The sequence below is a fragment of the Condylostylus longicornis genome, unplaced genomic scaffold (genome assembly GCF_029603195.1).
Source record: "Condylostylus longicornis isolate FDR11 unplaced genomic scaffold, ASM2960319v2 ptg000031l, whole genome shotgun sequence".
NCBI classification, from domain to species: Eukaryota; Metazoa; Arthropoda; class Insecta; order Diptera; family Dolichopodidae; genus Condylostylus; species Condylostylus longicornis.
Window position 1 is genome coordinate 9,387,502 of NW_026578000.1, and position 27,273 is coordinate 9,414,774.

The 27,273-nt window shown below is 30.2% G+C and overlaps 1 protein-coding gene across 1 annotated transcript in view; it reads left to right on the plus strand.

Moving 5' to 3' along the window:
* Positions 1 to 12,378: 12,378 nt before the first annotated feature.
* The window catches only part of LOC129608291 (rap1 GTPase-activating protein 1-like), a 45,681-nt gene continuing 30,786 nt past the window's right edge, over positions 12,379 to 27,273 (plus strand). Inside the window, exon 1 of the mRNA XM_055519702.1 lies at positions 12,379 to 12,451. The gene's annotated coding sequence lies outside the window, so the exon portion shown is untranslated. The remainder of the gene's footprint in view (positions 12,452 to 27,273) is intronic.

The following is a 27,273-nucleotide window of genomic DNA, read 5'->3' on the forward strand; positions in this document are numbered from 1 at the left end:
TTCCGACCTTTCCCTCTTCTGGGGATGGTCGGCCACAACACCCGATCCGCAGGTCTCCAGCTTTTCCAGTCTTTCCTTCTCATATCTGCGAGCTTCCTCTGGGGACATGCCATCCCTGATATAAGCCGCGATACGCCGCTTGGATCCACCAGAGAAATATTGTTTTTTTCCCCTGATGTCCAACCTTTTCCTCCTCCTCAGTTTATTGGATAATAGGTCCAAGAGGATCCTGATTATCCGTCTTCATCGGAGGCGCCGCCTTTTCCTCTACTGACGTGAGAAGGAGTTCCTCCTCTGTGTCAGTCGAGAGAAGCTCTGGTTCCGAAGACCCTTGAGCACTAACTGGGTTTATGTCGTCCTTAGTATTGTTGTTGTTGTTGCAGTTGTTGTGTTTATCACAGTTGTTGTTCTTATTGTTGCTGTTTTTGTTGTTATTGTTTATGTTTTCCATTTTTGGTCCCACGAATAGCACGTGAAAGTAAAGTCACCCTTGGCAGAGCCCGGCATACCATGGGAAGGCTCGTTTAAACTGGAGGGCGCCTGGTATCCAGAGTCCGCATACTCCATATACATTACATACGTAGCTACTTCTAGATTGTAGATTTTTTCAAGGGAACCGAGTGGGGCAGAGTATCCCCCGGGCCCCTCCTATAATATCCCCGTCGCAAGTATGACACCAAAGATATCCTTAAGGGAGTTAGACAGCAGTTCCCGAATACTTAAGAAACCTTGTCTAAAATAATTGCGCCGCCGGACGGCCAGTACCGGGTAGTCGCAAAGTACGTGCACGTTAGTTTCATCACCGCCCCCGCAAAATCTCCACTGGGCAGAGCCCGATTTCTCCAGTCTATGGAGGTGATATCTAACCGGGCAATGGCCCACAAAAAAAAAACCAGGCAGGCGAGCCTAGGCCACACAGCGGCGTAAGGCAAACCACAGAAAGACAGCGGTTGCACAAAGTCAGCCCCAGATCCCTTCTGTGCCAATACATCGACAACCCCGTTGCCGGCATGTCCACTAAGGCTGCTCCAGGCAAGCCTGGATGTAACGTGGACCGACTGAAGTAACGCCTCCCTGCTGTCTGAGAACACATAATTGGTACGGTTCCTATACCCCCTTTCTAAACTGACTCTCAGACAGATATGCATGTATGCATGTATTTCGACCAGGCTCACATATATACGCGTGTCCGGGCGGACACCGTACACACCCGACTCCGTTTTGGACCCGTGAGTCCTATGAGCCAATTTTCGCCCCATCTCGTCCTCGTCAGAGAGAAGTCGGTAAGTCATTAACCGAGCCTCCTCAACATATGGAGATGCAGTGGTGGCGACCCAATCATTATCTTCAATGCAGCAATAGGAGCCGTCCGCATAGTCCCGGTTACTACCAAGCAGGCCAGCCTCGGAAGCTTTTAGCTTGGCCCGCACACTCACTTGTTGAACCTTTTTGCATCACACGCTCGACATCCACAAGGCCGTTGTAGCCCTCCCGATGACTCTATCTATGTCGGTACTCTAGGAGAGGCGATCAGGGTTACATCCAGGTACCTCACCTCCCTACAGTAACCAATACGTTCACAAAACAGAATTGGGCTTGTTAATTTATCCTTGCTTCTGTGCTTGGTAAAGGCAACCAAAGCGCTTTTGCTGGTATTTATATTTAACTCAATGCATCTGCACTACCCTTCCAGGACACGTAAATTTTGCTGCCGAAGGTCAGAAATGGTGCCCTCAAACTTACAGCGTATGACGAAAGCCACATCGTCAGCGTAGCCCCAGACATGCGTCCCGGAGCCCCTGAGCAATTAGGTCATCCACCACGATGGACCACAGAAGGGGCGAATGAACCCCGCGTCTGTCTAAGCCTTGAAAGCTCCTCATTCCACCACGGGCACCTTCTATTGCTCCGCCTCGACTTGGCGGAGCAGCTGCCATGATAGGCATCAGTGATAGCCGTCGTCAGGGCCCCGACGCCCAATTCGATATCCACCGTTGTTCTGACAGAACCAGAAATTAACCCAACCCCCTCCATGAGGAGCATTTCGAATTGAATCCAATCCGTGGACTGAGGCACCCGACACATTTCTTTTCTCATGCCATCAAAGACCAGGATATCGAATCTAATCTGTCTATGATCAGACATGGATGTCTCATTTGAGACACGCCATTCATCAATTCTACTACTGATAAACTCAGTTCAAAGGGTGATATCAAGAACCTCTTCCCTAATTGCGTTCATGAATGTCAGCTTATCGCCCTCATTCATTATCGTTAATTTATTACTAAATATAAATTCAAATAGGCACTCACTTCTTTTATTTATATCACTGCTTCCCCAGACGGTGTGGTGGGCATTGGCATCACTTCCTATTATCAGCTGAAAGTTTATATTTCCACAGAAGTTTACTAGGTCAACTGTTCGTCTGGATGGGCACAGTCACGCGGGAGATAGGATGAGCATGCAACAAACTCTGTCTAATCCACGGGGGATCTTATCCTCACCAACGGAGCTACCTGATTCTTGGAGCAGTAATCTGGAATGGGAAGATATGTTAGTTTTTACTAAACAAGATGCAGGCCCTAGGCCTACCCCCAATTGTATTATCATATAACAGCTCACCTGTTAGGCCCTTAACCTGATCCTTCACTATGAAAGGCTCTTGTATAAGGGTGATGTCGAGGTGATCCTTCATAAATGTATGAGCCAAAACCTGTGCCTGTGGATTTATTAGGATGCACCTCACACCTATATAATTTCCTTCGCCTCTTGTCTATGGGCTTTAGCCCTTTAGATAAAGGCTCCACATGGGACGCCCTTCTCCTTTTTTCCTCTTTTGGCCCGCCCTCCTTTGTTGCCTTCGCAGGCCCGGCATTATCCTTCGAGGTGGAGGCCCCATCTGCTCCAGCTGCAGCCTTTGGAGCCGTTTCAGGTTCCCTAATGGGCTTAGGCGCTTGCGGTTCCCCTAACTGTAAAAGGTTTTTAACTAGTTTCTTTTAAATTCAAGCAATATTCTAGTTATTTTTTCAATATTTTTTATTTTTCAATATTTTATTTATTTTTATACTTCATTAGTATTTCATATGAATTTCGTTCCAGACAGACTATATTGCATCATAATATCTATATTATAAATAAAAATATTATACATATTATTTATGTACATGTTATACATACTCGTATTATACATATACGTTCATAATATCTATATTATTTCGAAAATTAAATAAAAGAACTCTTCCGTCCGTCCGTGGGCATGTTTACAAAACTTCTACACCGTAGAAGATAGAAAGCTTAAATTTCATAGATATATAGATTTTAACTGAAAACTTAATTCCGTAAAAGAAAATTTTTACTTATCTCCTCCCTCTAAAAGTCCCTAAAATGTAATTTTTTAACGAATTATTGTAGCAAAACCAGAAACATTTTTAAAATTCTGCAAACGCAGAAAGAAAAGTAGCGGCTAGTTTCTTCTACCACTGCATATCACATTAGAGTTTAATCTAAATAAAATTTTTTTTGAAAATTTTTGATACAGTTTTTTTTTCTAAACCTGAGGTTGTAGGAGTTTGAAATTTGAACAGCTTTTAGATATTCATAAATAGTTGATTTTATTAGACAATTTTTTTCCACCTCCACCCCTTCTCAAGTTATCGCCTCTGGAAATTGGTAAAATTTGAATTTGACACCATACTATATTTCCGAAACTGCAAACTTTTCCAAATTTCTAGAAATGCGCAAAGCTAACGGTAAATGACATGTCAATAAAAAATATAATTACTTTCCTTAAATCGGTCAATTATCCCTTACATTCGAGCATTATGTTAATCCCTTAATTTTTTTTTGTTTTATTTCAAAGATAGCATACACTGAAAGATATTCGAGTATGAATAAAACTAATTTAAGTAATGTAGTACACAGATTGTTTTTAAAAGCAGTATTTTCATTTTTTGAAGAGAAAAGTGCTGCATTACAAACCATTGGTTTGACCCAACTTTATTGTTACAAAATTTTTATGCGAATTAGTTCCCTATTATACGAAAATTTTAAGTATGTATTCTAAACGTAATGGCCACACCTTAGGTTTAGAATACGCAAAGTTGCATATTTTAGCATACAAGCATACATGTGTGTATGTATATGTGCACATTAAAACTATTTTTATTGTTTCCTTGTAATTCAAAAGAAATAAGGTCAACATTTCTAATTTATGTACATACGAGTACACATGTACGGATTTTAATATATGTAATATTTGATCCGAACAAAAAATTATGAACAAACTGTAATATTGCTGAATCGTAAGCAATTAAAACGAAATTATTTTAATTATCCTGAATTTTCCTTTATTTTTTTTTTTCGTTAAATACTCATATAAAAAACAATAGGCCTTCTTATAATTAAAATTTATTTAGAATTTTTTTTATAATTAGAACAAAATTTTAATTTAGTTAAAAAAAATGTAGCTCAAAAATTTTCCGGTATATGTATAGGTACAGGTACAGTTGAATCATATTATTCACTATACTCACTTACTGTTTGTTCAAGCAGTTCAACACCGGTAAAGTTGGCAGCGTAGTTGAATTGGTTAAATTTAGAAATTTTTCTTAAGAGTCGCTGAAATTATAAAACTTCGAAAAGTTTCCGGTAGACAAAAGTCAAAACTTAAATATTCGCTTTAGTGCTTTTAATATTTAGTACTAACAAAAATAAATTAGATGAAAAATAGTTTTTCTTTTAACATTTTCATATCCTTAGTCGCAGAAGAGTGCAATTATATTTTTAAATATTTCGTAAGCGTTTACTTATCTATGGAATATAATAAATTGAATTGCAAAAAAACTAATGTCAAAATGTTCCTCCTTTCAAATTTGAAATTTTTTAATATAATAATTTTTTTACAAAGCAAAAGCAACATTTTAAATATTACTTTGTTCATATTAAATTAAAGAAACCCTTACACGAAAAATCATGAAATTTTTAAAACATTAAGAACAAAAGTTTTTCATTTTTTTCATCAAAATTTCATTCTTCCTTTGAGGATCCTTTAAAATTTTAATCTTATTATATATAGGTGTAGGAGATGTAAAAAAATATGAAGTTTTATTTTGCGAATGCAAAAGTAAGCTTTCATCAATTCGTTTATTCTTTAAAAAAATTTATAAAAAAAACTTAAAAAAGGACTTATGTCCTTAAGAGAATAATATATTATTGCATCTCAATATACATACATACGTATATACGTACATAGTTTCTACGCATAGAAATTAGTATATATATGTACAAAATCTTTTCGATTTCAATTTTATGTTTTACTCGTAGGTTTTCAAAACAAGTTACTTGAACGATTTAACTTTAATCCCTTTAACATTTGAAAATATGAATTTTCATAATTTTTCATTTTAGCTTCAAAAGAGTTTCCAATTGTGGAAGATGGGTCAACTCAGGTTAATTTTTTTTCCTATTTAGGCACTTTATTTCTGACTAGTTGTTTTCCACTTGATTCGGCTTCATTTAGTATGGTTCATCGCCACGTCTTACAGGGTCTAATCACCTTCCTTTTCCCCTGTGGTTTCAGTCTAATACCTGCCTAGCTATCGAATTCTTTGGCCTCCGTAACGTGTATCCAAGCCATCTCCACTTTCTTTCTTTTATAGCAACGATTATATACGTCTGGGCGGTCTGCCCAGGTAGTTTAATTGGAACAAGCCCTTAATTTGGCTGTCTCCTAGTTGAAGGGACGTATTATTTTGTATTCAATCTTAAGCATTTGTTTTTGTTGATGCTGTTCTTAAGGTCGACTCTCGAAGCCTTCGTTTCTAAGATATTTATTCTGGTCTGCATATTCGCAAAAGTATGAACTAAGGGGCAGATATCGCCTGCATACTCAACATCCATCAGTCTGCTGGTCAATTTCCAGTTGATACCCTTCGGCGTAGTCTTAATTCTTTTATATGAGGTAATCTTTCATTACCTCATCCAGCACCACTATGAAGAGAAGAGATGTTGAGGTACACCCTTCTTGACACCTTGAGTTATTTGAATTAGTGGCTTAACTGAAGATCTTGTAAAACACCGGAACTTGTATTCTCGTACACGGTCTTAATAATGTTTACAATATCTTTCTGGGGACGCTGTCATAGTGTAATATAACACAAACTTGAAGCCATGTGCTTTCCAGAAAGCTTTAAGTTTAACGTTGTCGAATGCTCGCTCGCAATCGACGAAGGTGCAGTAGGCTATTCAACTCGAGTATAGTTTTGCAATTATTGATATATATAAATATAATGATAGTTTGTGCTGAATTTGACCAATATGGTTGGCATACTTTCTAAAAATTTATAAAAATTTGGGCTCTGAGAGCGGATAAAAAAATTTGCTGATAAAAGTTTAAAAAATCTCAAAATTCAAGTAATTTTTGAAGTATTCAGAAAGTTGTTCACTTTAGGTTTATAAAGGAAAATGTTCTGACTACTTGATCTCCATTGAAAAAATATTTAAATGATAACCTTTCATGATAAACATTTTTAACGTTTATTCATACATGTATACATATAGTAAATAGACGACTTTCTAGTATATTTATTCTAACGAAAATGATATTATAGAAAAGGAATACAATAATGTTCTTCTTCAAAAGAAATATTTTTTTATAGATACTCTTTTTAAAATTATGAAATGTACTTACATATTTTTTCAAAATGAAAATAAAAAAAAAAATAAAAAATTAAATTGTTCAAAGAAAAACTGGAAAAATCGCTAAAAGTTTAAGTAATTTTTATAAAAATGTGAAGTAAAAATTTTTCCACAAAGTTTTTCTAATCAATTTAAATGAAAACGCAAATAAATACTTTTCATACAAATTTGTACAATTGAGTATAGAAAGGTGAAACTAAAGGTTCAAAAAACAGAATGATTAGGCAAAAAGTAAAGTCATCTAACTTTATTTTCATTTGATTTCCCTCACACATGTGAGGGCAGTCAATGAAAATATTCAAGGCGACATACTTGAACCTTCATAACCAAAAAATACATAAAGAAATTCTTATTGATTATTAAGCACAAAAGCTTTGTAGGATTTTAATAAAAAATAGAAATTACAAAAAAATTTTAAAATAAAAGAAAAAAAAATAAAAAAAAGAGATTTAAATTTAGAATTTTACTTTTTTAAGTTTTTGTACACGAATACACTAAATACTTATACATACGCTATGAAAGTATGACAAGTTTGTTAAAATTTTCGATTTGCTTACATTTACATAACATTTTAACTTATAGAACTACAACATCCTGTAAAGTTTTTTTTCAGTTAACAAAAGGCGAATACTGTGAATAAATTTGTCAGTCCTTCTAATATTATTACTCTTTTTGCGCAAAGACATGAAAAACGTTTTTTATAATGGCGTTTTTAGAAGTGGAAAGCTTTAAAATCAAATAATATATGTTGTCTTAGAACAACTTGTTGTCTATGTCGGGTAAAATATTTTTTCATATTTTGATCAAAATAAGTTAAATTAATAAATATTCCTGATAGTGTAAACTTCGCCACTTTATAATAACGATTTTGTATAAACCTGAAAAAAAATTAATTTTTTTTTTCCATTGGTCTTAATATCGTTAGAATAATTAGTTCAATTTTTTTTCAGAAAAGAAAAATTTTAAATAATTTTCACATTGAAACAACTTGAAGCACAGCCTTCAATAACGATGTATAAATAAAAATCAACAACATTTCTTCATTGTTGTTGCTTAAAAGTTTAACCTACTACAAACAAATGTAAACTATAATTTTAAAATGAAATTTATTGTTTCAAAATTATTATAAAATTTAAAAGGAAATATTACACTTTTTAATCATACCCGGAATCAAAGAAATCATAAGTTTTTATATATGAAAAAGCCCTATAGTTCGGATTGTGTTGTGATTAAGAGTCTTGCTTTCAAATAAATCTCATAATATAATCTACGAATATGTAAATATATACCGCTTCTTATGTATTTGGACTTAACTTTGGTCTCTGCATAATTCATTGGCTCAAATTGTAAAATATCTCTATGGACGGTTACAACATCATTAAATAGTTGACGTACTCTGAACATAAATTCATTAATGCCATCTTTACTGTAGTAATCAGCTTCTTTAGCAACACTTAAAAATACTCGATCACCATATAAAACTTCTAATGAATTGTTTTGTTGTTGTAATGATGCAATCAAAAATGGTGAAACAGTGAAGTTGCGTTTATAAATATCATCATCGTTTGTTGAATTGTTGTTATTGTTACCATCGTTATTGTTGTTATTATTATTATCATCAGTTACATTCTTTAATTGACATTTAGTAATCAATTTTTGAGAGAATGGACGTACGGAGGAACATTTTTCTCGTGAATCTTGAAATAAAAAAAAAATGTTATTATATATTTTCAATTTAGCTATTAGTATGACTATATTTTAAAAATATATACATACAGATGTACATTTTATTGAAATATATGTAAAATGTACGAACAAGTTTTACCTTCTACAATAAAAACAGCTCTTTCCAAATAAGAATATTGAGCAATTAAATTTTTTGGTGTAATAAAAAGCTCTGCCAAAGCGGTATCGTTTCCTTCATATCCAAATTGAACACGATTTTCACCAATACGAAGCCATAATGCAATTGAATTATTTGATATGATTGGAATTAAGGCGGTATTAATGTAAGTTTTTCTATTTGTACTCGCTGAAAATCGGGTAAATGAAACTGAATAATGATAAGGATTTATTGAATTATGATAAAATTCAAAGCCCCTTAAAAGATCTGAGTTATATGCATCATCAAGTTGAAATTCAGCAAAAATTGGGAATGGTTTAGCAATTCTAAATTTCAAACACTTTTGATCACCAATTCCATAATAAATTTTGTCATTACTTGGGGGTTGTAATATATCTCGAATAGGCGAGACATGCTGGTTAGTATCATCGTCAACAAATAGAACTTCACATTCCAGTTTCTTACCATACAGATCCCGAAGAGATGGTACTGTCACATTAGTTGAATTAGTTCCATTTGGTACTTCCAATTGACCATAAAACGATAAATCGGTAGGATTTTTAGCCAAAGCTATCGATAAAATAGCAAAAAAATTTATAATAAAATATTTCATATTTCCAACGATATGAATGTTTAACTTTTTTTTTAAATAGGTTTATTTATTAATTGTTTAACAGTTAACTGTTTCAATTTAAATAACTGCTATTCTATAATTTCTTCACATTTTTATACTTACTGATAAGAGATTATGAAACAATTTAGAATCTTATGTTATCTTTTTTCAATTTTTTTTATGTTAAAGAATATTGTAATTATTATTTTACTAGTAAAGTAGTAGTAAACACGTGAAACACGAAATATTAATTAGTAAATATTCACAAAATTATTTAAATATTTAACTTGAATATCGTTTGTTATTGAATGAGATGAAAGAATACAAAACATTTTCAGTAAAATTTTTGCAATTTTTAATAAAACATAATTTCCCAATTGTTAAACATGATTCAGTTATAAGAATGCATAATTGTGAGCCGAAATTAATTTTTCTTGTTCCCGATCATTGCCTTAGCAATCAAATATCACTTATATTTAGATGTTCCAAAATTGTTTTACAATGTTTTGAAATGTTTTCATAAATAGATTTTATCGTTGATTGGAAATACTAATTTTACATAACTGATATAAGCTGATAGTGGTCTTGTACAGTTACTGGTATAACGACAATATTTAAACTTAACTATAAAGCAAAATCTTCAGCAGTACTATATACTTCAGATACTATATAGCTCTTTTTAATTTGGTTTACTAACACTGAAAACACCAAAATCATGATTTAGTACAGGTATAGATAGCAGATTTTCAGAATTGTAATAGTACCAGAAAACTCATTTGTACACCAAACTGGCTTGTTATATATGTGCAACAGTAACTTAAACAAAAAGTAGGTTTTAAAAAATTTGATCGACCACTGATTCTCCTGTGTTTCTACTGTGTTTTCTTTGTGTTTTGTTGTTTTATTAAAAACTGTAAAAAACAGTAAAAATTTCAGATATTATATGTTTTTCTCAACACTCAAAAATTATAAGTTCTTTAATGTTTGTTAGGTTTAGGTCCGTTTCAGAAAATTTTGTATTAAAATCAAATTAACTAAATTAATATGAAACATAAAAACAATTATGTATAATTTACTTACATTTGCTTTAATAAAAATACCTAATTAAAAGTTAAAGAAGCAATTGCTAAACATATTAAGTAAAAAATAGATTCTTTTTAAATAGCTTCTGTCTAGGCATATACCCAAACAAGATTAATCACAAAAATTAAAGAGAATACAAACGAAAATAAAAAGCGCAGAAGCTAAAAATTCTAGGAATTTTTTCTTTATTATTGTATTGTTAACTTTTAGCTAGCAAGCGGTTAAGAAAATTTAGTAAATAATGAGATTAAAAATAAATAGCATGCATGCGTCACTTACGAGAATATTGAATTTTGTATAGGGAATTTTTTGAACAGTACAGTTTATTTGAATACCTAATGTATACACATATATGTACGTACAATTAAATATTAGATAGATATTAAATATATAGTAGTAGTAATAAGTAGTAATAAAAATGTTAAAAACATAATATTATAAAAAAATTTTATACTTTGACCATGATTTACACAGTCTACTAGGGAAATCTTAACTAATCTTAAGTTTAGAATAAATTTATAAATCCATATAACTGAAAATATGAAAAATGAACAAAACTTCCAACATTTGTTTAAATTATGTAAGTACATACCTATATATCTATATTATGTATTGCTAAAATAATGAAAATTGATGTGTCCGACTACAAGAACATTTATTCTATACTATAGTATAATAAGTATAAAAAAATGTATTTTCTCGAATTTTCTTAGTGGATTATTATTTCTGTTCTTCTTATCTGAGATATTAAAATAAAACATATTAAATTTTGTATACACATTTACTATCGATATTATGTATTTACGTATATGCATACATTTATAAATAAATTTTGTATATCCTACCTCACTTTTCACATTTAACCTTTCACCAAACTTAAGGCACCATACTCTATATTTACGAGTATTATATTACAATGGTATGACATAAGAACAATGATAGCAATGACAAGAATTATTATACCTTAATTTTCAATGCTACATATTTATGCAATTATATTAATAATGAATTAAATGATAATAATTGTCAAATGGACAAACAACAACCAACTATTAAAATTTTTTACGCAAATTGAACAAAATGTATTGAAAGAATTATATTACATATTTTTATTTGTAACAGTCCAATAAAAAATTCTTATAAAAACAATATTAAGAACAATAAAAAATTATCGACACATTTTTCTTATGTATATACATACATAAGAACATATGTATTTGTTTTGCTAATAATTAAGACATATATGTATACGTGAGTGTATAGAGCCTATATTTTAACTAAACTGCAATGTTATGCGACAATCGACAAATACAGCAATTGAAACTACTAAATTTCGCACTTATATTCCGGCTAGTAGTCACAACTTAATATTAATGTGAACCAAACTTTGCATACTTACAGGATCACACATATCTGTTGAAATACCTAGAATAAAAAGTACTCTAGTAAAAAAACAGGACTTGAAATTATTTTGCTAAACTTGAAACGAAATTGCAACTTTCTATATTCAAATAAAATGTGTAACTAATTAAGGACAAAGCTAGCTACAATTACATATTACTCGTAAGGCCCACTCTGTACTTTTATTTAGAATGTTTATACAATATTTTAAGTGATGCGACAACATATGAATGAAATTTTCAATTATAACTTGATTATCATTACTTTAAAATTAAAAATGAACACGGATCTTCTTTTGACAGGCCTAAATCTGTTCTGATGAATAAAACAATATGAGTGCATCCATCTATTTTTCATCCGATAGAATTATGATAAAAAACTCTAGAACAAGTTTTCTTTTTTTGTTTTTTTTTGACATAGAATGAATAAAATGTACATACATAAGTATGTACGTTTGTACGTAATATAATCTGACTTATATAAAATAATTAAATATGTATATATATATGCATGAAAAAAATTCCCTTCATTTTAATATTTGCACACATCCATACATACATATTATGTAGTTATTTGATTCATTTTCTTTTCTTCTTTTTTCTTTTCAGGTAATAATCAACCGACAAAAAATAGAACAATATATTTGCAACATTGTATTATAGAATGGATTTAAAATGCATACATATATATTTATAGTAGAATATTTATAAAAAATTGTTTACATCAGATTTGGCAAAATAAAAAATTTTCACTTGAAAGAAAGTCCCTACAATAATGCAGTTGCTGTGCCAACAACATTGGCGGCAGTGTACTTTGTAATTTTCACAGTTAACTTAAATCATACTTTGGTGTATTAGAAAGTTGCTGACTATGTTGCAAACTAATTACAAGTGTGTTTATCTCAATTAACTGTAAGATTATTATAATATTTTTGATCTCATTCTCAAACAATTTCATTGAAAGAAATGGATTATATTCAATTATATTTATTCAATGATATTGTTAAAACTGAATAATGAACTCATGAATTGGTAAAGAGAGAAGACGGGAAGTGACATAAAATATGCACTATAGCGAAAATTCTCATTTCCAAATATAGTATATGTTAATGATTATTGCGTTTTGAAAAGTTGAAGCATGTTCATATTCTAAAATTATGGGAAAGCTAATTACAGCTTGTTCCATGAAGTTTAGTAATAAATAGCTGAACTGCTGAATGCTACCGTGTTTGTCACGGAGATGAAAAAAATTCTATAAAACCGAATTCGTAAATCCTATTCACAGGTTTACTATTAAAGGGTAAAAATTATATATACAAAAAAAAAGGATATTCATATTATTAAATTTCGGTTTATAACTGAAGTAAATTAATTTCAAAAAAATATACACTGTTACGATAAAAGTTTATAAAAAAAGGATATTCATATTATTAAATTTCGGTTTATAACTGAAGTAAATTAATTTCAAAAAAATATACACTGTTACGATAAAAGTTTAATTGCGAATACAGTAAGTTTTTTTTTGATAAATAGGATTCTACTACAAGCAAAATCGAAAGTAAGTATGAAAATACGAAAATACGGCCTCATATTTAGCTTGAAATAGTTTATTAAAACAGCCTTTATAGCAGCGACCTGTATTACGATAACGTTCCGCAGATCACACACGCATATAAAAATTAAGGCCTTTAATCGTCAGGCAAGTCGAATATCGTTGTCAGGCAGGCAATGTCCCTCTGAGACATCGCCAGGAGCCCATCCAATTTCCTACGGCCATATTTTGGCCACATCTTTCTTGCCATTCCGCATGTGGATAGGTTCTTCCATCTGAGATTCTTTTCACGTTATTCCTAATGGAAATAAAAACATACCATGGAAATGTCAATGGCTGAGTCAAACCTAACCCGCTCACGCGTTTGTTTCCCGCAATATAACGTGGCATGCGCAATATAACGTGGCAATAGTAAGATAGTCTGCATATGCAGCCTCCTCACATCGCGTTTTACCAGGATCTCATTCATGAGCATAAGGCACAGAAGCAGAGAAAAACCCCTCAACCTGGGGTGTTCCTGTACTGATATGCCTGGTTATAATGCTGCTAGCCAGTTCCGAGAAAAGGATTCCAGGCTGCAGTACCTCAACTCAGCTTCAAGACACGCTCCAAAGCTTTCAAAACATAAGAGGTAAGAAAAATCGGTCTAAAACCTTTCGTTTTTCATAGTCCCCCCGTTTTGGGATGGATATCAGCTTAACACATCTCCATGATTTGGGTACATGGCACAGTGAAAGGCGCTTTCTAAAAACTTTTAGGAGCCATTAAACTATAAATTTTTCAGAGTTTTGTAGTATTGCCGGAAATATGTCGTCCATTTAGCCGCATACGGTAAGAAATTATCCACAGCCCAAACAATCCTCCCACCAGTGACAACAGATTCCAGCCCTTCCTCCGGTGCCAGGGCCGCCAACCGCCCAACCAATGGGTAGTTCCTGGAACGATTCTACATCACCTGGGAAGTAGGTGTTCACCAATAAGTTTAAGGTTTCCTTGGACGTTTCGGTTCATGTCCCATCGATACCCTTAGAAATAAAGATTGGAGTGCTCCTTATATAGTAATCTGGCAAGTTTGGCAGACTCCCTTCTACACTTTACATTTTCTCAAAAATCCCTCCTACCTTGGTTTTTCACGGAGCGGAGTGCCTTTTTAATTTCCTCAGGCACTCCTTGTGGGGTTCCCATGACTCCGTCTTGTAGGAGGTATTGAATATTTCTCTCGCCATTTTCTTGAGATTCGTTAAATCTTCGTTCCAACACGGTGGATAAATCTTCTTAAAGTATTTTTGAGGGCAGGAAGCTCTGAAGACCACATCCATGATTTTCTAAACTCGTCAACTCGGGCCTCCAACTTCTTGACATCATAAATATAGTTTTTATACCCTGCACTTCGTGAAGGGTATATTAACTTTGGTATGGAGTTTGTAACTACTTGAAGGAGTCATCTGCGGTATGGACATATATATATATTCTTGCTCAGCGTAAAATTCTGAGTCGATTTAGACATGTCCGTCTGTCCGTCCGTCCGTCCGTCCGTCCGTCCGTCCGATCGCACGATAACTCAAAAACGAATAATGCAATCGACACCAAACTTTCACAAGTTTTTTCTTTTGTGCCAAGGACGAGCCCTATTGTTATTGGACTAATTCGGACAACGGGTTCGGGTAGCTGCCATACAACTCAAAGAGTTTATTTTAAATATTTCAAAAACTAATAAACGTATAAATATAAAATTTTGTATACATGTGTCCAATTATATTCTACACATGCTCTAAAAATTTTAATGGGATAGCTGCACCGGTTCGGGTGGCTGCCATACAACTTCAACAGCAAATTTTTTATATTCGGCAAAATAATAAAGCCAGATTCATGAAACTTGGCAGTCATGTGTCCAATTATAGGTCAAATATATTTCTGAAGTTTTAGAGGAATCGCTTGACAGGTTCGGGTACCTGCCATACAACTCCAGAAGCTAATTTTAAATATTTGGAAAAATAATAAAGTCAGATTGATGAAACTTGGCAGTCATGTGTCCAATTATAGGTCAAATATATTTCTGAAGTTTTGGTGGAATTGCTCGACAGGTTCGAGTAGCTCCCATACAAGTCTAAAAGCTTATTTTAAATATTTGGAAAAATAATAAAGTCAAATTCATGAGACTTGGCAGTCGTGTGTCCAATTATAGGTCCGACATATTTCTAAAGTTTTGGTGGAATTGCTTATCAGGTTCGAGTAGATCCCATACAAGTCTAAAAGCTTATTCTTAATATTTGGCAAAATAATAAAGTTAGATTCATGAAACTTTGCAGTTGTATGTCCAATTATAGATCAGATATATTTGTGAAGTTTTGGTGGAATTGCTTAGCAGGTTCATGTACTTACCATACAACTCCAAAAGCTAATTTTAAATATTTGGAAAAATTATAAGGTCAGATTCATGAAACTTGGCAGTCGGATGTCCAATTATAGGTCCGTGAAGTTTCTATAGAATGATTTTAGAGGTTCAAGTAATTGCTACACAATAACGAAAGGTGCAGGGTATAATTCAATCGGTTTATACCGACTGAAACGTTTTTACTTGTTCATATTAGGTTCAGCACGAATGAACCCCCATTTATTTTTCTTGGGTTCCTATATGGTAAGAAAGATTTAATCTCCAATCGCACAGTGAAGAGAATCAGGGCTGTCGTTTGATTTTTTGGTTGGAAAGCAGAAATATTCAAAAAAATGCATTTTTAAAAAAGAGGAGCCAATTCCTATATTTTATAAAAAAAAAACAACTTACTCGTATTATTGTACGAATACAAAAAAAAAAAACAAAAAAAGAACAAAAGAAAAGGGAAAAACAAAACAAAAACTTTGAAAAAAAAATTATAAACAAATTAATAAATAAATTCAAATTAAAATATATCACAACAAAAACTTAAACTTAAAATAATATTTTTTACATGAACCTTCATATACCTTCATACATTTTTTTAAAGTTTAGGCTTTAGTTATTGTAAAATATTAAAAAAAACCTCATAAGAACGTTTATAACGTGTTTTTCTGATCATATGTTTACTGCCTTATTCATTTCCTAATATGTAGATTAAAATGGTGTTGAAAAAGTATACTTGAAATAAAAAGTTTAAATAAGATCACAACTTAATTCCTAGCTTTCCGCATCAATATTTTTAAATAATTCTTTTGAATTTAAAATATTGCATACCATTTCAAAATAAAAGAAGTTTCTCAATTTAGTTTTAATCAAATTAATGGAAGAAAATACCCTTTCAGCTGCCGCTATACAATACGCTAGACAGACGGAGTTTGCAATAAATTTTCCAAATTTTCAACAATATAGTCGATCGACTTCAATTAAAATGTCAAAATTGCAATATTATCCCGTATTGAAAAAAATGTATACAAACATACTTCATCTGCTGACGTCGACGAATTTTTTTAAGTTTGGTTATTTGACACTTTAACTGACTAATTAATAATTTTCCAAAAGTATTTATCACAAGTAAAATTAAACTACAATTTTTATACAGTTTTTGTGTTGAATTGTTTTTTTAAGTATGGAAAGGAAATAATTAATTGAATAAAAAGTAAAATTATAGTAAAAGAGTCGTTTGATATTAATAAACAAATTATTAAATGAATTATAAAATAAAAACTAAAATTGGTGTAGAATAATTTAATATACACATTAGCAGAATATGTAATAAATTTATTGACATTTATAAAAAAAATGGAAAAGAATTAAAATTATTATTTCTATGAATTGAAAAAAGAAAATTCAAAATCTCATTTTACAAATTAAAATTTTACTAATAAAATAAGTGTAAAGCGTAAATTCGTAAGCATTCACTAAGTACGCATATAGTTTGTAATAAATGAATAAATATGTTATTTTATTACTCTTATATAAAAGTTAAATTATTCAAAATAGAGGGAAATTAAAAATATTAAGTTCGTTTAATGAATTTAGATGGTCTAAAATAAGGTTATATAACATAATGCAATCAAGAAAAAAATGTTGAAGATTTTGGGTTATGATTTGAAAATAGATACTCTATTACCACTAAGTATATTAAGTTATTATGCAACACAATTTAATCATCTTATGTGGTTGTGACCCTTTTATATTTACATAATGTCCACAATTTAAAAATATCAATGTGAGGGTTAAATTTTTTAAGTTCAATCCATATATAAATTTCTATACATAAGTTAAGCGATTTACTTGTTTTTCCCATATTTTTTAATTGTTATATTTCAGTTTTTGATGAGAATGATTGATTCGAGCAATCAGTACCTTAGTAGGATTTAATTACCAATGCAAATTATTTTTAGTAAAAATAAAATAAAATTTTAAAAATTAAATTTATTAAAATGAATCAAAACAAAATTAATTGAATTTAATCATTTAATAATTGCATTATTAAATTAAATTATTGATCGAATGCCTTATTTGTTTGCTTTGCGAGTATTAATTAAGCAATTAATTTATACTTTAAAATTTTATATACTTCACTATAGGTGATGGCTGTATACAGCCCTTGCTAAACCTATCGTCACTTATGCGTTCGTGGTATGGTGCCGCAAGGTGAAATAGGTGGATGTGCAGGCCAAGTTGGGGAGGCTTTAAATTACTGGAGCAATACGAACGGCTCCTTCGGCTGTTCTGCAGACTTTCGTTGGACTGCCACCGTTGCACCTCTACATTGTGCTTGAAGCTATCAACTTACAGACTTCTTACTGGTAATAATGTCTCCGGGAGAAAATTAGTCTGAGGCACTCATAGGGCTTTCGACGAAAACGACCGCGTTCTCGGTCCTGGTGTGTGGTATTGTTTTGCAACAAAAATATCCTTGAGAGTGAACTATAAGATATGCTTATGATGAACTCAAGATATGCTTGAGAGTAAAGATATGCTTGAGAGAAAGCGTTGCTGGAGCTCCTATCAGCTCAGATCACATCCAAGCAAATTTGGAGCTTTGTGCCCGCACTTGTGGAGCTAATTTTTTTAATTTAAGCTTAAGCATTTTTTTGTCTTGCTATTGTAATCCTACTAAAACAAAAAAAAAATCACCTGTTTATTTTACGGAAAAGATGTATATTTAACATACGATCTTTTATAATTTCAAAGAACATGAGAGGATAATAACCGAAATATCTTCCTTCTTTTATTCTCCCTATTATATTCAAAAATAACATGAGTTAAAATTTGTATACGCGCGAAAAACTTTCATGAACACAAAAATAAAGATTATTTAATATTTCAGCTTTCATTCCCATAACACCTGAACCAGGTGTTTCCAGCCGTAACAAAATATGATGCAACTGACTTTTAACTAATTTTTTTTTTCATTTTTTATTCTTTCCCGTTTTTAGTTTTTTCTACCTGCTGCTGCTGTAGGTGATTGTTTTCGTATCGGCAAAATATTTTTGCGTTTATTTTTTTACTACACACAACAAACTCTCAAAATTATTGTTTACTTATTACAAAAGGTGAATATTTATATGAAAAAAATGGGCTATCATTGATTCAGTTTGTAATTTTTAATTTTTTTTTTCTCATATTGGGGTTACATACTTTTTCAACTTTTGCACACAAAGTCGTAAATGTAAATATAAGTATATAAAATTATAATATTATATCTTCACGGTCGGTTGGGTCATGTTCTTAAAGGTGATTCAATCATTAAATTTATAGTTGAAGTTAGTGAATTCATGGGAATTTTTGTTTTATTTTTAATTTTTTAAATAGTATTTTAACTTCTTGTTCTATTGCGAAAGTGGATATTTAAAGTTGTTTAGATGTCTTGGATGAGTGATTTTGGTACAAATATGCAAATGTTTATGTTGCTTTTTCTTAATAAGAAGTAGAATTGTTGATTTAATTTTTTATGTAAAAATACTTCCAGTGATCTGCTTCAATGATAACATACTAAAAAGTTCGAAAAGAATTATTTAATGTAAAAATTTTTTTTCAAATTCAAATATATTAAATTTTTCAAAAAAATTCAAACACAAATTTGAAACTCCTGCATACATTAAGTTTCAAAAAATTTATCGGAAACTAAAAGTTCTCCTAAAGAACAAACCTTTTTGGTAATTTTCTCAAAGAAAGTTATACTTTAATTTTATACACTCAATGTTTCGGCGCTTTATAATTTTTGTAACGTCTCAAATTTTACAGAAAATTTCTACAGACTTCACGTCCCTTAATTTTAAATATTTTGTAAACTAAAATAACATATTAGTAAATTAAGTTCCATGAGCTTACCATATTTAAAAATTACCGTACTATAAAGAATTACTAGTAATATACTCCCTAGTTACATAAATTTCAGTACTTTTCAATATTTTCTAAGATATGGCCAAACTACTGTCTAGAGTTGTATGGCAGCTATCAGAAAGAGACAGGCAATTTCATTGACTTTTATCAAACACATTGGCCCTACTAATATATTTGTTTGTGTCTCGTACCCGAACCAGTACCACGTTCATAACCAATTCTAATAGGGTTCTGGCACTTACTATAACAAATCATTTGTGAAAATTTGCTGAACTTAACTCAATTAGTTTTTGAGTCGTCGTACGGACAGACGTGCAGACAAAGCTAAATCGATTCAGAATTTGATGCCGACCAAAAACATACACTTGAGTCTACTCGTATATCTCAGACCATTATTTCTTAGCGTTACAAACGGTAAAACAAATTTAGTATACGATTCGAACATACGCTCATGCGGGTATAAAAATAAAAATATTTAACTTTAAATCGCCTAAAGTTATACTTTGAAATATTTTCATTTATGTCGCAAAATTCAGACTAGAAATGAGAAGCAAAATATGAGAAGCTAAATATATATTTCCGAGTGCAAGAATATATATAACGTATATATATGTGTATGCATGCATGTGTATGTATGCTAGAAGAAAAATTTTGGAATACGTCATATTACGAGTATAAATTGTTTATTGCATTTTTTTTGTTCTTTGTTATATCCTTTAAAAATATGAAAATAAGTTAGAAAATATAAAAACATTGTTTCGTATAAAACTTTTTTATGAACCCTTCATCACGATTTTCATATATTTTCAGTATTATTTTGTTATAAATTTTGAAACATTGCCAACAAAAACAGAAAAAAAAACAACAATACGAGTAGAAACTTGAAAATTCTAGAAGTTATACCCCCCCCAAAACCCTAAAAATTCTATTTTTTAGCAATTTAGTGCAGTGAAACCATAAGCATTTTTAAAATTTTGCAAACACAGAAAGGCAGTGGCTTGTTTCTGCTATTGCGGTATACTATAGTTAAACTTTAGAAAAACAAAATGGCCGTTCAAATTTACCGTTATCTAAAGTCCGTTTTTTCCAAATTTTTGATGTCGTTTTTCTTCTACGAGTAGACCCCAGACTGTAGAAGCCTGAAAATTTAGGAGCTTTTATACACTAATAAATGCTTCATTTCGTTAGAAGAAAATTTTTTTCTATCTCCACCCCTCTCAAGTTATCGCCTCTTGAAATTTGTAAAATTTAAATTTTTGACACCTTATATTTCCGAAACCGCAAGCTTTTTCAAATTTCTATAAAAGCATAAAGCTAACGGTAAATTCCATGACATTAAAAAATATAATTATTTTTCTTAACTCACACAATTAACCCTTAAAATCGGGCATTATGTTAACCCCACTTTATATTAAATTTTGCTTTTTTTTAAAGACTGCATATATGTATCATCCTAAATATATGCAATCCTAGAAGTAATTCCGTTTATGATTGAAAATAATTTTCATAGTGTGGTGGATATACATAGACTGTATTAGCAGTATTTTAACTTGTTGAAGGGAAAAGTGCTGCAATACAAACCATTGGTTTGACCCAACTTTATTTTGTTTTGCTTTAATTTTGATTTTCATCTGAAATTTCCTGCATGCTTATTGAATCTTTTCAATTGTTTTTATGAACGCAGTGTTTAAAACGTGAATTATCCTGCACAATAGAAATAACTTATATTTAAGTAAAAAAATTTATTTCACTTGAGTTTATAATCTTTCTTAAATTAGTCCCTTGCAAATGAGTTTTCAAATTTGGCATGCACGTTCTGTTATTTTTGTACCAACATACAGTAAGTTGAAAATAATAATGACAGAAAACTCAAAATGAACTTTTCTGAGATATTAATCTATAATGAGAAAGTTTTCATTTTTATTTTTGGCAAAGTATTACTTTAACTTTTGAAATGAAATAATGTACAATAATACGTCTGTATACAAATACATATGTATATATTTCAACCATGGTGATAATTGGAAACAAACATTATATTATGGCAAGAAAATCAGTTATTTCAAGCATATACGTTAAAACATATCAACATTTTTTACCATACAATCTACAGTCGTATTTGTTTGTATTATGTAATTGTAGTACATATACAAGAAAAATAAAAACAATTAAGATTTTGAATTTTGTAAAAACGGAAACTCTTTAAATTATTTCCTTAAAGTTTCTCTTTTGTACTTAATTCAATAAATACATAATAGCTTAAAGCTGAGCACATATCGCATTAAAGAATTTTATAGTTACATATAGTTAGTTTTGAATAAGCTTACTAAAGTTTATATCTTAATATTATAACAGTATAAATATATCATTACTCTACGCCTTCGAGTCTGTTCACAGAACCCAAAGTATTTTTTAATGTTGAAGATTTCAATTGAAGATTGTACAAATAATAGGAAAATCAAATCAAACAAATCAAATATTGGCTTTTCTTTGAAATATTCTTTAAATATAGGTTGGTCTTCCCTTTAGTAGTAGTGCTTTACCACTGTATCAAAGAAAAATAATTAAACGATAACAGACCAAAATAAATATAAAACTGAAAGTATTTATATTTATGCGCTCGTGTAAGAGTGACAAATGAGTAAAGCACATATAACATATTATATTACATATCCTGAAGTATTTTCCGGAACCTCTTATTAGCAAGCCTTTTAGCTATTAATGCATGTATTTCAATGTAAGTAAATATTTTCAATTTAAAAATTTCTATTTAAATATTTCTTGTTTGTTTTGAACTCATCTTATCCTTCCGCATATAAGAAAGTATATAATAAGAACACGTGAACAAAATTGAAAATTAGAACCGAATTGTAAAAAAGTTGACAATTTTTATTATACTTTTATCTTTGTTTTGGTTTGTATTTTTCTAAAAATGTTTAATTTAGATTATTATGATAAATAAATTTCAAGTGAGTTGAAGCAATGTTAATTGACTAAAAATCCTTTTTGAATTAAATTATATAAATAGTCAATTGATAAATAGTAAAAAACCAAAAAAATTCGTAAGAATTAAAAAAAATTTCAGTTTGTTGGTGAAGCTAAAGTTATTATTTTTTTTACCGACCGTATTGTGTAATAGCCAATTTAAATACCAACTTTAATTAAGCGAGCACGTGTAAAGTGTAGTTCTTTTTTGTTATTATTTCGTTGTATTTCACTACCATAAAAAAAAAAAATTAATTTAATGAATTCATTTTTTTTCATTTTTATAAAACCAATTTAATAATACAATTTAAAGACAAGTAACAATTTAAAAAAAACCTTTACTAAAATATAAACTTAATTTATTATCCATTAAATATTAAATTTGGCAGTAAATGTAGCAATAAAGTTGATTCTCTTAGCAATTACATTTTAATAAACACTTAATGCTGAATTCAAACAAATAACATTAAATTGGCCAACTATAGAAAAAAAAATCAAAAAGAAAAAATGAAGTATGATAAAGATGTTTTTTACCTTTCATAAAAAAAAATGAATCATTTAGTTAAACTTGAATTAAAAGTTTATTAAAAGAAAAAAAAATTTATCATCAAACTTAAAAAAAGAAATGATAGACTGACTGATAATGAGTCATTTTTTTAACAATGAATTTTTGTTTTAGCTTAAAATTTTTAAAAACTTGTAAGGGAAGACAAGTTTTATGACAGAAAAAAATACTACTTTTAATTTCAAATGTAAGTTATTTCACATTGCGCATTTATTTATTAAAGATGCCATAAACTTATATCAAATTGTCTATATTATTGAGAACAATTATTACAATGACCCCGAATTCTTATTTGAGAACTTTGTTATAAGTCTACACAAATTGTAATAAGGGTTTAATATTAACAACAACGCTGCAAAATAAATAATGTATTCATCATCATTCATCACCTTTTTACAAATCTTTCATCCCCTTTTTTTTTAAATAAATTTTTCTTATTCTCCGAATCATAATTGCTTTTTTGCAAAATCCGCAACATGAATACTTAAACAACATCCTTGTTTGAAGACTATATATTGGGTTAAATTTTTGGATTGCAGAATTTGTAGAAATATTATTCTTTGAAATATGTATATTTTATAAATATATAAAGTAAAAAAAGATGTTCTTCTAGAATTACTTCAATAGAACATAAAGAAATTGTGCTATTTTATAAATCATAACTTAAGCAAGGTTTTTTTCATAATGTAGCAAATGTATAATTAACATTAATATGTCATCGCGATTTTTTCGTCAAGGCAAAAAAAAAACCTTTTTTGGTACTTTGAAGTTGTTTTTTCATTGAAGTTTAATAAAACAATAATTTTTTTAATTAATTTTTTTAAATAAAACATTAATTTTTTTATTTTTTTAGTAAATTAATTAAGTTTATATAAAAACCAGCCAAACAAATTTCCATACTTTTTTATTACGTTATTGATAACCAAGGCTTTATAATTTACATCAAAACATTCGTCGTATATTCATTATATACGTCGTATATAATAATTCCAATAATTCAAACATCTACATATTATGTTTTATGTTATGTAAATATATACGTATATATAAATTATGTATTTCCCTAATTCATCAATGTTGTCGAGAATAAGTAAGGCATGTGTACCTGTGTCAATAAATTGTTTATTTGTTTGCAGTATAGCCTTGAAAAATTCAATATAGTTAATATTTACCAAATCTTAATCGTATAGACCCATAAACTTTAATTATTATAGACCGGTAAAATTATCTTTCATGCTTCCTTCAGTACCTGTTAAATTTTTAACGAAAAAAATATATAAAATGTAAGGTGAGCAATAAAATGTAATAAATGGAACGTAATATAATACAAAAATTCTAACTGAAGCAACACAATACTAAACATATGGCAATCGTATCCAATTTAAAAAAAAAAAATTTAACAAACGATTTTAGGCATCGAAAAAATTCTCACCCGTTCTCAAAAGTCTTAATAAATATGTGAGCAAATAAACCGAGTTTTGAAGTATGAAATTTACGTTATTCTCCTATATGTGATCGTGATAGTATAACTACGTGTAGCAAGATAACAGATAAACGAAAAATTATTTTTGATACTACAAATTTATTAAAGCTAGAACGTTGGTTGGTGTACAATGTGACTGACTAAAAGAGAAAGTCGAAGAAAATACAATTAATAGATGCGTATATTTCCAAATCTAAATTTTCCTATGTCCAGCCCAGGCCAGATATATTCAATCAGCTGCATGATTTCATTCCTCAGTAACTGTTGGAACTCCTTGCAAAAGATATGATGGCTATATTTTTAGTTAAGTGTAACTTAGAGATGAATTTTATTGCTTAATCTGTGCAGTTTGGTTAACCTCTCGGTCTTACCTTAGCATTGCAAACAGAACCGACTCTTGAATTCACAGAAATGCGAATGAAATTTCTATGAACTGAGTGTTAAGCCGCGTATATATGTAAATTTATGTAAATTTAGAGACCAACAGCTCAGTTACTCATATTAATAAAAATTTTAATAAAAAAAGTTAAATTTAAATATTATAGATATAAAACTTATCTTGCTTTTGTTTTATATTTGAGATTCTGTTTAATTGTAGCAGCATACAAGCTTAAAATGTTGTTTAAATGACACAAGTAATACAGCAACGACATGTAAAATAATATATTTTTTTGAATGTCATATATGTAACGTAAATTAAATGAAATTTTTTTTTTGAAAAATTTTGAAAGAACTTTTGACCGAATAAGTTAAAAAGGATAATAGCACAATTCAAAAATAATAAAAATTTTAACCCTAGACAACATATTGTACATCATGTCCTGTGTTGTTCCTAAAATAGTTTAAGCAATAAATTCCAAAAAATAAGGTAACGAATTAATAAAAATCCTTATTAATATTATTAAAGTTTATATAATATGATTGAAAAATAGAAGACAAAACAACATTTCCGGATGTTCAATTAAGGCAAAAAAAAAGGTAAACAATAAATTCTTGTTCTCCTTTTGATTTAAGACACGATTCATGATCAAGTAAATTAAGTCTATATTATAGAACAACAAGATACACGCAAACACTATAAGACCCACTATCTTTCACCTCCATTGTCTAAGTCAAATAATTTTTTCTTGCAATAAAAAAATTTAATCACAGCACTAAAGTAAAAAAGGGCACATCGGCCCTACTAATATATTTGCTTGCGTGAAATTTCAATACCACAGCTTTTATAGTTTCTGAGATATAGGCAAATAATTTTTGAAGTTGTACGACAGCTACCAGAAGGAACTGAGCAATTTCAACGGCTTTTATCAAACACATTGGCCCTGTTAATATATTTACTTGTGTGAAATTTGAATGCCATAGCTTTTATAGTTTCTGAGATATAGCCAAATAACTTTTGAAGTTGTATGGCAGGTACCAGAAGGAACCAAGTAATGCCAACGACTTTTATCAGACACATCAGCCCTACTAATATATTCGTTCTTGTGAAATTTCAATACCATAGCTTTTATAGTTTCTGAGATAAAGACAAATAACTTTTGAAGTTGTATGGCAGGTACCAAAAGAAGCCAAGTCATTTTAATGACTTTTACTAGACATATTGGCCCTACTAATATATTCGTTTGTGTGAAATTTCAAAAGCACAGCTTTTATAATTTCTCAGTTATAGCCAAACAAATTTTGAAGTTGTATGGCAGCTACCCGAACTGGTGCCCCGATCATGTCCAATTTAAATAGGGTTCTGGAACTTATTACAATAAATTATTTGTGAAAATTTGGTGAACTTAGCTAAATTAGTTTTTGAGTTATCGTTGGGACGGACGGACGGACAGACGGACAAACAAAGCTAAATCAACTCAGAATTTGACGCTGATCCTTTTATACCCTTCGAACATACGTTCGTACGGGTATAAAAATACTGTTTAGTTCATTAAAGTTGATTTCACTGAGAAACTGTACAATTTGTAAACTGAAAAATCAAATTTTAGAAAGATTGACTTGCAGCAAAACTTTATTTTTGGCTGTTTTTTAGGTTGTGTTTCCGTTTTTTTTCTTGTTATACCGAAATGGAAATGGCATGAAAAATAAAATTCAATACTCGTAATAATCCGATCAAAAAATTTTAAATTATTTTGCCCTCAAAAATGACCTTTTCTTTCGTTTGTTTTCGTAAAAAAAACAATAAGGAAAAAGAGAGCAAACCAAAATAGACTCAAAATCACATACCGTTACACAAGCAGATTTTTCTTTATGTTGTGTTCATTTTGCAATCCTTTTATTTCTATCAAAATTCAAACTTTTTTTTGTGTTGTGTTTCGATTATTATTTCACTTTGTCATAACAAAATATCCTTTTTTTGACTTTTTAAGTTTTCATGTTACATATTTAAAAACAAAATGTTTCTACCTTGAATCATCCAAAACTTTTTTGTTTCATTTTATGAAATAATAATCTAGTAAAAGGAGTTTTCGGTATTATTGTCTCTCTGGTAAAGTTTTAAGAACACTCGCCTCTCAAATATCTTAAATTTAAAAAGGGCATTTATTATAAATTGCATTAAACTTGAAATAGAAATAAAAAAACTAAAAACAAATGACTTTTTATTGGACGTATTGTGATGTGATGTCAACAAATTTTGCATATCGAGTTTTCGGTGTTAATGCACTTCTCCATAGTAGGGAAGTGTAACTACACTATTTTTAGCAACCTGTCGGTCTGCTGGTCTGTGTATGCACGCGTGTATTTCAAATTCGGCTGAACCGAT